This window comes from Triticum dicoccoides, chromosome 4A, assembly GCF_002162155.2.
Source record: "Triticum dicoccoides isolate Atlit2015 ecotype Zavitan chromosome 4A, WEW_v2.0, whole genome shotgun sequence".
NCBI lineage: Eukaryota > Viridiplantae > Streptophyta > Magnoliopsida > Poales > Poaceae > Triticum > Triticum dicoccoides.
The window spans coordinates 229,060,676-229,071,610 of NC_041386.1; the positions used below are offsets into that span (position 1 = coordinate 229,060,676).

General features: G+C 49.9%; 1 long non-coding RNA gene across 1 annotated transcript; it reads left to right on the forward strand.

The window, feature by feature from the left end:
- Positions 1–3,813: 3,813 nt before the first annotated feature.
- On the forward strand, positions 3,814–6,957 carry LOC119285699. The gene is made up of 3 exons (XR_005139703.1): positions 3,814–4,146; positions 4,457–4,522; positions 6,773–6,957. It is a non-coding gene; the product is annotated as an uncharacterized LOC119285699 (long non-coding RNA).
- Positions 6,958–10,935: the final 3,978 nt, after the last annotated feature.

A 10,935-nucleotide genomic window follows, 5' to 3' on the forward strand; every position in this document is an offset into this window, starting at 1 on the left:
GGACTTGCGCTAGGGCATCGGATTCGCGCGCTGAGGGCACCGGGGCATAGCCCGGGCTCTCCCGCATCTGATGGGGTAGGTGGGAGGCTGCGGGGACGCCGGGGCTCGTCGGAACGGAGCTCGCGGCAGCGCCGGAGTTCGGGTGGTAACGGGCGCGAGGCCCTGGTGGGGTTTTGGACAAGCTGAGCTGCGCATGGGCTTCCTGTGAGCCCCACGAGCTCAAAGCCGTGCTCGGACGCGACCGAAACAAGCCATGGCTGCGACGGCAACATGGCCGGCGGCAGCGAGCTCCGGTTGCGGTGAGACGGCGGGTGCATCATAGGGGCGAGCGAATGGAGAGAGGGGAAACACGACGGGGCTCACCGCGATGACGAAGGAACGCTCGGCGAGGTCGGGGAGGGTCCGGAGCTGACGAATTTGACGGTGATGGCCGGCGGGTCCGAGGTAGAAGACGAGCCCGGTGAGGTCGTTCGGGGGCTTCTGGAGGGGCGTGGCTCGGTGAGGTGGGTCGAGGACGGAGTGGCGGAGCTCCTGAGCTCAGCGGGAGGGCGAGGGGTGGCCGGTGGCTGCGGCAATCGGCGTCGGCGGCGATGGTGGCGTGTCGGTGGTGCTGCGGGAGAGAGCAGAGAAGGGGGGGAGGAGTACAGAGGGAGTGAGAAGGGCCAGGGGCTGCGTGGCGTCGCGGACGGAGTCCAGGGCGACGAGGGGAAGGCGGCAAGCAGGAGGTGGCCGGGGCATCGCCAGCGCTCGCCACCGAGCTGCTTCGGTGCGAGGGGAGGAAGACGATAGGAAAAGGGTGGGCTGGGCCGCGCTGGAGGAGCTGGGCCAGGTAAGTGGGCTGAGGTGAGCGCCAGGTAGTCCTCTGCTCTTTCTATTTCTGTTTTTATTTATCTATTTTGTTCTGTGTTGTTTTAGTTTATTAAAATACTAAACCATTTTATAAAATCCTGAAAATAGTTATGTGGCTAGAGCTAAAATATACCAAACCACATAAAAATGTTCTAGTATTATTGGACATATATTATTTATATATCAAATATATATCCAATGCAAATAGTTATTGAATTAATTCAAAGGCCCCAAAATAAATGTTTCAGTCACTCCAAAAATATTGGTTTGCATTTTATTCTTGCCAATATTTTTCAAAGCTAAAAAGGAACATTTCCTTGGAAGCATTTGAAGCAATTTTTAATGTTGATCATCATTTTTAGAAGGTTTCTGAGGCTTAGAAAATCCCTCAATTCAAATTTCATTTGAATTAAAACATGATGCTCACATGAGGTCTGGCCTAGTGCATAACAGGACCAGGGATGTTACACCCCGCTTCCCCACGCATCCTTGAAATCCGCCTGGCTAAGAAGCCACGACATCCTACACAGTTACCTCTCCATTGCTGGCAACGCACCCCCCGACTTCTTCGCTTCCTCATACCTCTGCTTCCTCTTCCAACCCAACTCGAGCTCTGCCCTTATTGCCATGGCGCCGAACCGGACGGAGAAAGGGAAGAAGCCCCTGTCCTTAGCCAACTCAGCTCCGGCCGTCGAGCCCGTCGTCGGCCGATCGCGAGTGCTCAATCAGGAGGCCATGGATAAGGTCCACCTTGCGCTTGCTACCAGCTTCAATGAATGGGGAGAGACGGTGGCCTGGCCTGCGTCCCGAGCCTCCATCGATAGGACGACCACTGAGGTCCCGTTGTTCGTCGATGCTCTGTGGGCTGGCCTGGTTCCTCCATTCTCCGCCTTCTTCAAAGCCGTGTTTTCTCATTACCAAATCCATATGTTGCACCTTGATCCCCAATCTGTTTCCCTTCTCGCCATCTTCACCTTTGTCTGCGAGGCCTTGGTGGGCATTGCCCCTTCCGTGGCCCTCTTGTGCCATTTCTTCTCGCTGCACCTGACCAACCCCCGGCAGTGCTCAGGGTGCCTGAGCTTCCAGGCCGTGGCGGCGAAGGCCGGCTCGGGGATTGATTTTGATCTCCCGCCATCCACAAGTGAGTTTCGGATGCGGTGGGTGTATGTTGATGTCGGGGTACTCAGCCCCTGCTCTCGTCTCCATCATCACCCGCCGTCCCCAGCTCTGGCTGGGGTCACGAGGAGCTCGCGGGCTACCGTATCTCCTTCGTCCGCTCTGGCTGAGGAGGCTAAAGGATCTCGATGTGACAGCGCCCAAGGTGATGAAGGAGTTCCTCCGACACCGCATCTCCCCACTCCAGCGCCATTCCCAGCGGATGTCGGCCCTGACCGGCGACTAGGATCGCATGAGGCTTCAGGCGTCGGGGCTTCGGGCCGAGGCACGAAGGACGATGCTCGAGGTCTTGGCTGGTGACCCCTTGCCGGGTGATTTACCGCAAGAGGGTTGTTGCTTGTACAGCTGCTCGAACATGGTGGAGTTCGCGGGGCAGATGCCCCCCTTCGATGAATGGGGGTTGCGGCCAGTTGGCTTTGTGGGGCCCCGCGAGAACCCTGTCGTCGTGGTTCCTCTCCATGTCACCGGTGCAGAGCTTGCCCCAGGAGTGGGCGCAGGGAGGCAAGCACCGCTGGAAGCCGGAGGCGCTGGTGTCGAGGTGTCAATGCTGCCTGGGGCAGCAACTGAGGGGGCGGCGCAGTCTGCCGTTCCTGAGGCCGAAGCTCCTGAGGCCTCGGCAGGTCATCGCGAGGTGGAGTCCGATAGCTCTCCTCAGCATGGCATTCCTGAGGTCGCCTCCTCGGGTGCTTCGCCAGTCGCGCTCCGCGCTGGTCGCCACGTGCAACGCTTGGGCCGGTTCCGCGTGGACTTCGCGACGCTCCGTAAGAGGAAGGGGTCTCCGAGCTAAAGCAGCGGCACCGTCCGGCCGCTGAAACATAGGAAGTACATCGCCATAGATGAGTAAGTACCTTATCTCTGTAATTTCGTGAGTGTCGCTTCCCTTCCTGACGGTGGTTCTCTAGGATCCCATCTGCCAAGGCCATGAAGCCCCTGGTGATGCAACCTCCTCCTGCCTCGAGTGTTCCGCTGGCCTTGAGCGTCCCAAGCCGGCACGTTGCCCCCTTCACAGGGTCGGCCGGAGAGGCAGGTGCGTCGGCTTGGCACCTTGAGCCCGCGCTCCTGCCGTCTCTTTTTCGTGGCCTCGTCGGGGGTGTGTCGAGCGTGCCAAGGTCTCCTCCTCTGGTCATGGACGGCGACTGGATGGCTTCGATCTTGGTCCCTTCTTCGAGCAGTGAGCCTCATCCCAACCGGGATCCTGCTGAAGCCCAGTCGGTGTCCGGAGGGGCGCCAGCCCCCAGCCCCCTGCAGGAAAGGGGCGAACCGCTTCAGGTCCCGTCGACGGCCCCTGCTATGGAGGACGGAGCCGGCTGCACGCTCAAAGCTGCGCATGAAAGGAGCGTTGTCCGCCACGAGCTCTTCCGGTAGGCGATGGGCACGATGAACCGGCTTGGCGGGGAGCTCGCGGATGTAGACGCGCGCCTCGAGGCCGAGGGTCTTCGGCTAGTGGAGGAGTGGCATAAGCTAAAGGTGGCCATCAACCTTGGGCGCCACCAACGCGAGCTTGATAATGCAAAGGCCGAGGCGTCTCTTGCGATGTCGCGCGAAGCTTGCGCCAGCGCTTTGGATAAAGCTCTGGAAGCTGATCGACGTCGCCACTACAACAAAAAAACCCATATAGCAACGCATGTCTAGCAACGAAGATAGCATGATGTGTTGTTTCGTTGAACCTCCCACGTTCCCCACTTAGCGCTAACCTCCCCGTACCCACCTCCACCTCTTTTGTCTCGTCGCTCGCGCATAAGTCTATTATTATTATATCCCTTCGTTGTGGTTTTATCTCAAAAAAAGCAGATTATCCTAAATGAGAGACACCCTACATCGGCCACCATGCCCCATCTCTCACTTCCGCCGTCCCCCTACCCTCAGCAGCTAGGATTCCCACCGTTGCCGTCCCCTTGCCCCGCCTCCCCCTGTTCCTTCGTCGAGCCCGCCTCCGTTGCCACTTTCTCCGCGCGTCGGGGATGCATACTGCATCTCCGCCATCCTCCTCGCGTCCGGGATGCACACGGCGTCGTGGCTATCCTCCTCGCGTTGGGTAAGGTGCGGCCGCCACCATTCCTCCGCATAGCCAGGGACGGCGCAAGCACCGACGCCCCCGTCCTCAACTGCATCAGTTCAGCAGTACGCCCCCTGTACTCGCTCATCCTTGTTTGTTTCTGGTTCCTTGCCGACGGCGCTGACCGGCACACAGCAGCCGACTAGTCGCAACCCGAGGCACCGACCGATGCACCTCGCAGCGGCCAGCCAGCGACTCAGCCCCAAAGGAAACGAACAACTCCTCTCGACCTCTCCAAAATCCCGAGTCCCTGCCAGTGTTTGATTTGCAAGTTGGGCTGCTGATTTGTATCGAGTGCTCATATGTCTTGATAAAATTGCCCTTTCTCATATGGACATTATTTGCAATTGATGTGAGTCTTGCTTTTTTTTGCAGGATAGATTTGGTGTAGTGATATAAGTACTGCTACATGAGGCGAAAAGAGCTTGCAAGACAATGCAGGTAATTTCCTTTGATTCTTTCATATCCCCAAATTTCATTTACAGCATCATCTATTCATCTAATTACTAATTTCTACAGCTTAATTTGTATCCAGTGAAGAATTGTTGTTAGCACTGGTTAGCATGACATCAATCTGAGTGTAAACTGTATTTGAGTGAAGCATTGTTAACATGAGAACAATCTAACTGCGTCAAATTTCCAATTTATATCCACAGTGCGTTAAAAGAAATTGTATCTAGTGAAAAATTGTTGTTAGGATGAGTGCATAATAGCTTTCCTTCAGCCTGTCCTGCCCAGCTATTTGTTTGTAGCTCTGCTACAGAAACACCCTAAAGTATTTAAAACTATAGTATTTTTAGAAACCACAGTAGTCTCCAAATACTAAGAAAAAACTTAGTTGCCAAATAGGCCCTTAGATTTGCTGTTTCACACAAATCACTGAAGGGGAGAGTTTAATTGACAAATAAGTTTCTCATTGAAATAAATGCAACACTGAACAAGCCACCAATTATATCTTCTAAATCATCTACACTAACAATCCACCCTTCTCCACTAAAAGGATATTTTCGTAAATTACCAAATATAACATGCAACACTGAACAAGGAGAAAAGATGATTTCTTCTGAGAGACGTCAAGTTGATGAACATGTCGACAAGATCATTGAATTGAAAATTAAGGTATTTTGCTTAGTGTGTCCCTCACGCGTTTCTATGACATGCAATTTCTCTCAGGAAGTTACAATACTTTTGTGGTGATCAACCAGAAAACCATTGGTCCTCCATCCATCGGTCTCCTAGCTAGAGTAGGGGTACCTAATTCTGACTTCTTACTACATGATTGTTCTATTTCACTTGCATTTAACATTGTGACCTGTTTCGGGTTCCAATATAGTTCAGAATGTGGGCCATCATGTCACCTGCTGAACTTGGAACATGAAAGGTGTTTGACATTATACATAACGCTACTCTATAAGCCATGAAACAACCAGTTACGTTTAAGACAAAACCCATGTAGAAACCAGACTTCCTATGGCGTGGCTCAGTTGGTAGGCTCTTCTTTCCCAGCCGCTAAATTTTTATTTTTGTATGTCCTTTCTTGTATATAATTATGGTGCACTTGTCTATACTACTTAGATCCCGCATCCCTTCAAGGTCAAGTCATGACCTCCGGGTTGGCGTCAATGCGTCATGATGAGCAGAAGTGGATTAGATTGTTTGTAGTTCTCGTGCCCCCCTCTGTTTCTTAGTTCATTATGCATGAGTTGATAACTCCAGCTGTCTCAAATCTAGTGATGGTTTTTTTCTCCTGTTGTTGCTTCTACAGGTTCTGAGAATTTTATTCATGGATCAGGAAATTCTAATATATGACTTGGTGAATCTCAGTAATTACGATATCTTGTGTGACGTAGAATATTTAAAGATTTTCAAGTTGTCGCACTGAGATTTCTCCTAATACACCGTAACATGCATGGCTAATAAATCATCACAAGCAAGAGTAGTACGGGAGCAATCTAATGCAAAGCTAGCTAGTGCAGAGTACTCTCAAAAATGGAAATAATCAATTCAGTATATTCAATATTATTAGTTAGCTACTTGTCATTTAGCTATTTGCTAAATTCATCTCAATTTAATATAATATAATTTTTAGTAGTATATGCAAGATGATGGTTGTTCATAATGAACAACCACATCTGATTGGTGAAAGTTGCTCTGTGTATTAATATGCCGCCGCCGCCGCCGCCGCCGCCGCCGCCGCCGCCGCCGCCGCTGGTGTTGTTGTTGTTGTTGTTGTTGTTGTTGTTGTTGTTGTTGTTGTTGTTGTTGTTGTTGTTGTTGTTATTATTATTATTTTATTTTATTTTATTTTATTTTACAGAGTGATGATACTGACATTGCAAGTATATGCAGTTTCCACATCTGAATTTTGGTATTTTTTTAGAGAAAATAGATTGGAACACTAATAATATATATTAATAGTTCATATAGTTTTGAGTTGATGCAAGATGCAAAAATAATTAGTACACGGATATAAATAGCATAATCTGAGATGTTATTTATAAATTAATTTTGGATTTTCCTTTTGTATTCAGATCATTAATTATCCCTTTATCTATATATAAGTCTATGTCTTGATCAATCCCATTTGTAGGGTGCTCTTTTAAATTTCATTTCTATGATAACCCGATTTCTCTAATGTAAGTTGCTCATCCCATATTATTGTTGTTTTTGTTGTTGTTGTTGATCAAGAAGATAAATTGACGTTGCATGGCTCAGATGTTGATTGCAAGGTTAAGAATGAGGCTACTACAAGATAATAAGAATGTCATTTCAGGATCAAAAAATTTAGAATGACATTTTTAGGGTCAATATTTCAAACATTGATAGATAGTTTCACCTCTTGTAATCTTTGGATCATGTTCTTTATAATACACTATAGTCAATTTAATATATGAGAACTTTCTGTTCATTATTTTGTGCCTCCAACTCTGTTGACATTGCAAGGTCCAGAATTGGGTTACTGATCTGTTATGTCCATAGTCGCCACCATTTCTCCATGGTCGCCACCAACGCATATGAAACGTTGTTGAGCTCTAGCTCTATATGTTGCTATCTATCAACACTTCCACACGCAGTTTACCAACACATGCATATATGTTGTTGTAGACCCTTGCAACGCCACCAACGGGAACGAATATTAATCCGTTGGTGTAGACCTTAGCAACAAATAAATGGACATACAACAACGCATTGATGCGTTGCTAAAGGGGGGGTTCTTGTTGATCACAGAGAAGCGTGCGTGGGAGCTCCAAGCCTGGAGTGCTTCCCCGGAACAACAAGTGGAGGCGAGCAAGGCCGCCTTAGCGTCAATGAGGGGGACGCCTGTCGAGGAGGAAGAGATCCTGAGGTGCGAGGAGGCGCTAGCGCTGGAAGCCGCGGAGCGCAGCCTTGAGCTTGAGTGGTTGGAGTTGAGGGAGCACCAGGTTTCCCAACTGAGGACGCTGTCGGCACGCGCGAGGCCAAGGCCCAAGAGGAAGTCGATCGCCGAGCGGCCAAGGCTCGCGCGGACCTTGTGGGCAGGTACGACCTGAAGTTGAAGCTTGTGGAAGCCGAGGCAATGGGCAGGACCAAGGCCCTCAGGTCAGGGCTAGACAAGGCTGAACGTCGCGAGAAAGTCGCCGTAGCCTCCCTGTCTTCAGTGCAAGCCGAGCTGTCTTCTCTTCAGCAGCGGATCGCCGGCGCCGAATCCTCCGTGCAGCGGGGCAGTGTAACGCCCCGGATGTAACTTGCCATATTTGTACTCCAACTCTTGCCATTTTCGGCTCTAAGTTATGATATTTCCCTCGTGGTTGGGTTTTGTCTTCGTTTTGCATTTTGTTCATGTCATGCATCTCATATCATGTCATCATGTGCATCGCATTTGCATACGTGTTCGTCTCATGCATCCAAGCATTTTCCCCGTTGTCCGTTTTGCATTCTGGCACTCCTATGTTCTCCGGCGTCCCCTTTTGCCTCTTTTCAAGTGCGGGTGTTAAATGTTCTCGGATTGGACCGAGTTTTTCCAAGCAGCCTTGGTACGTCACCGGTAGACCGCCTGTCAGGTTTCGTGCCATTTGGAGTCCGTTTGGAACTTCAACGGTTAACTAAGGAACCGTAAAGGCCTCGTGTGTGTTGCAGCTCAACACCCTTCCAAAGTGGCCCAAAACCCATCCAAACCCCCTCCATCCTCTCGGCCGTTCGATCACGATCGTGTGGCCGAAAACCGCACTCCATTTGGACTCTCCTAGCTCCCTCTACCTATAAATATGTGCCCCTCCTGGAATTTTCGCATAGATGAAACCCTAAGAATAGATCCCGCCGCCACCAGACACGTCCGCAGTCACCGGACACCCGCGCCGCCGTCCGCAGCCATCCAGCGCCGCCACGTGGCGCCATCGCGCCACCCACCGCCGCCGGCCCGCCAGGCCCGTGCGGGGCCCTCCTCGGCCCGCGCGCCCGTCGCCGCTTGCCACCCGCACCCGCGCCTCGCGCCGCCCGGTTCCTCTCCGCGCCGCCGCCCTCCGCCGCGTGACCTCGCCGCTCCGCCACAACCGCCCTCACCGCGCCACCACAACCGCCCTCGCTGACCGCCGTCGAAGCCGCCGTCTCCCCATCGCCCGAGGACGCCGCCGCCCCGTGCCTTCCTCCTCTCTGGCGTAGATCCGGCGCCAGCCACCGGATCTGGCCTCCTCCGCCCCGAATCCGCCGCCCCAAGCTCGCCGCCGGCGACAGCCTCGCCGGACGACCTTGCTGCCTCCCAATCCGGCCCAAACCGCCCCATTGACTACTGTTCACCCGAGGTCCACAAATCCACTAAGTCCCTTTTTCTGGTTAATTTCATGCTCCCTTCTTCATGCCATAACTGCGTGACTGTAGCTCCGTTTCGTGCGTGTGGCATATCAAAATGTTTGTTAGAATGTGCTCCTCATTTTGTTCCATTGCATCATGCTTGTTTGAGTCCATCTTGATGCCTAAAATGCTGTTACAAGAGTGCTATAAAATGTTAGTTCCTGATTCTTATCAGATTATGAGGATTTGTAATTTTTGCCATGATTAATGTGTGCAGCATATGAGCATGAGCTCCACATGTGTTTTGGGATATGCCATGCCATCTTTATAGGGGTGTATGCCATGTATTTTTATGATCAATTTGGTGACTAGCACAAGCATGCAAAGTAGCTCTCGTGATGTTGCTGATTTCAGGGACTTAGATTTTCACTAATTCATTTCCCTAATGTTATTTTTATGCCATGTGTTCATGTTGTTACAGAGAGATCCATGCCTCTTTTGAGTATGTTCAGTAAGGATGATTTGGGCATATGGTTGTGCTCTATCCATCCATGTCCTTGTTTGCATTTATGGAGTACCCTAGCATGACTCAATCTTGCACTACTTTTGCTATAAAATGTTCCTGGCATATTGTTTACGTGTTAATCAATTTTGCCAAGGTTGTTGTAGTTGATCCATGCATGCTATAAGTTTGTTCTTGCCATGTTTAGCTTCTTGATCATGTCTTCTTACTGGGTGTATGCTTAGTTTGTCATGCAATGCCTTTTGTTGAGTGCATCGAGCTCGCAAAGAGGCCTTCGTAACTCTGTTTATGCCATGTCCAGTTTTCTGCTAAGTCTAAATCTGTTAACGAAACTTGCTATGTTTACATGGGTGCCATCATGTTTTCTGTGCCCTTTTGGCTTATGGTTAGTAAGGGACTTCTGTTATATGCTTTGAGTAGATTCATGCCAAGCCTTGCTTTGCTATGTTCTGCTCCTGTAGCATGTTGATATCTTGCTCTAAACATTGCTTCCTAATGTTAAGTCCTGACATGTTATTTTCACAAAGTGTGTGATGCTGTTATCTTTTGCACTTTTGCCATGCTTGTTTGAACCTGTTATTTTGTGATTCAGCCGTAGCTCAGTGTTCATGTTTTGCCAAGCAGCTTGAGTATATCACTGCCATGTGCTTTGTTGCTATGTTGGAGTGCATTAGCTTAGTTTCTTGTTGCATTCTAGATGGCATCGTGATGTTAATCGCAGAATTGTGCCATTCTTGTTTTGCTTGCCATTTGCAAACTGTGCATCCGTTTCCGACGATCTTTATATCGATTTAGACCAAAATCAACTCATCTTTCCAGCGACACTCTTGGTTTGCCAAGTTGAGGCTTGGTTCAATATTTTCCTTCCGGAGCACGCATATGCATTGCATATTACATCCCGCATATCATACCATGTTTTGCATCATGTTGCTTGCGCATTGCACCTTGGTTGATTGTGGTTTCTTTTGCTTGTATTCTTGCCTTGGGTAGAGCCGGGAGACGAGTTCGTGATCGAGGAACCAGTTGAGTACGCTTATGAGGATCAAGCTTACATCAACTCGGAGAACTTTGCAGGCAAGATGACCATACCCTCGAAATCACTTGTATCTTTGCTTGCTAGTTATTCGCTCTATTTCTATGCGTATGCCGCGATACCTACCACTTGCTTTATCATGCCTCCCATATTGCCATGTCAAACCTCTAACCCACCTTGTCCTAGCAAACCGTTGTTTGGCTATGTTACCGCTTTTCTCAGCCCCTCTTATATCGTTGCTAGTTGTAGGTGAAGTTTGGAGTTTGTTCCTTGTTAGAACATGATTATTGTTGGGATATCATTATTATATCTTGTTTACTTTAATGCACCTATATACTTGGTAAAGGGTGGAAGGCTCGGCCTTATGCCTGGTGTTTTGTTCCACTCTTGCCGCCTTAGTTTCCGTCATACCAGTGTTATGTTCCTTGATTTTGCGTTCCTTACGCGGTTGGGTTATAATGGGAACCCCTTGACAGTTCGCCTTGAATAAAACTCCTCCAGCAAGGCCCAACCTTGGTTTTACATTTGCCT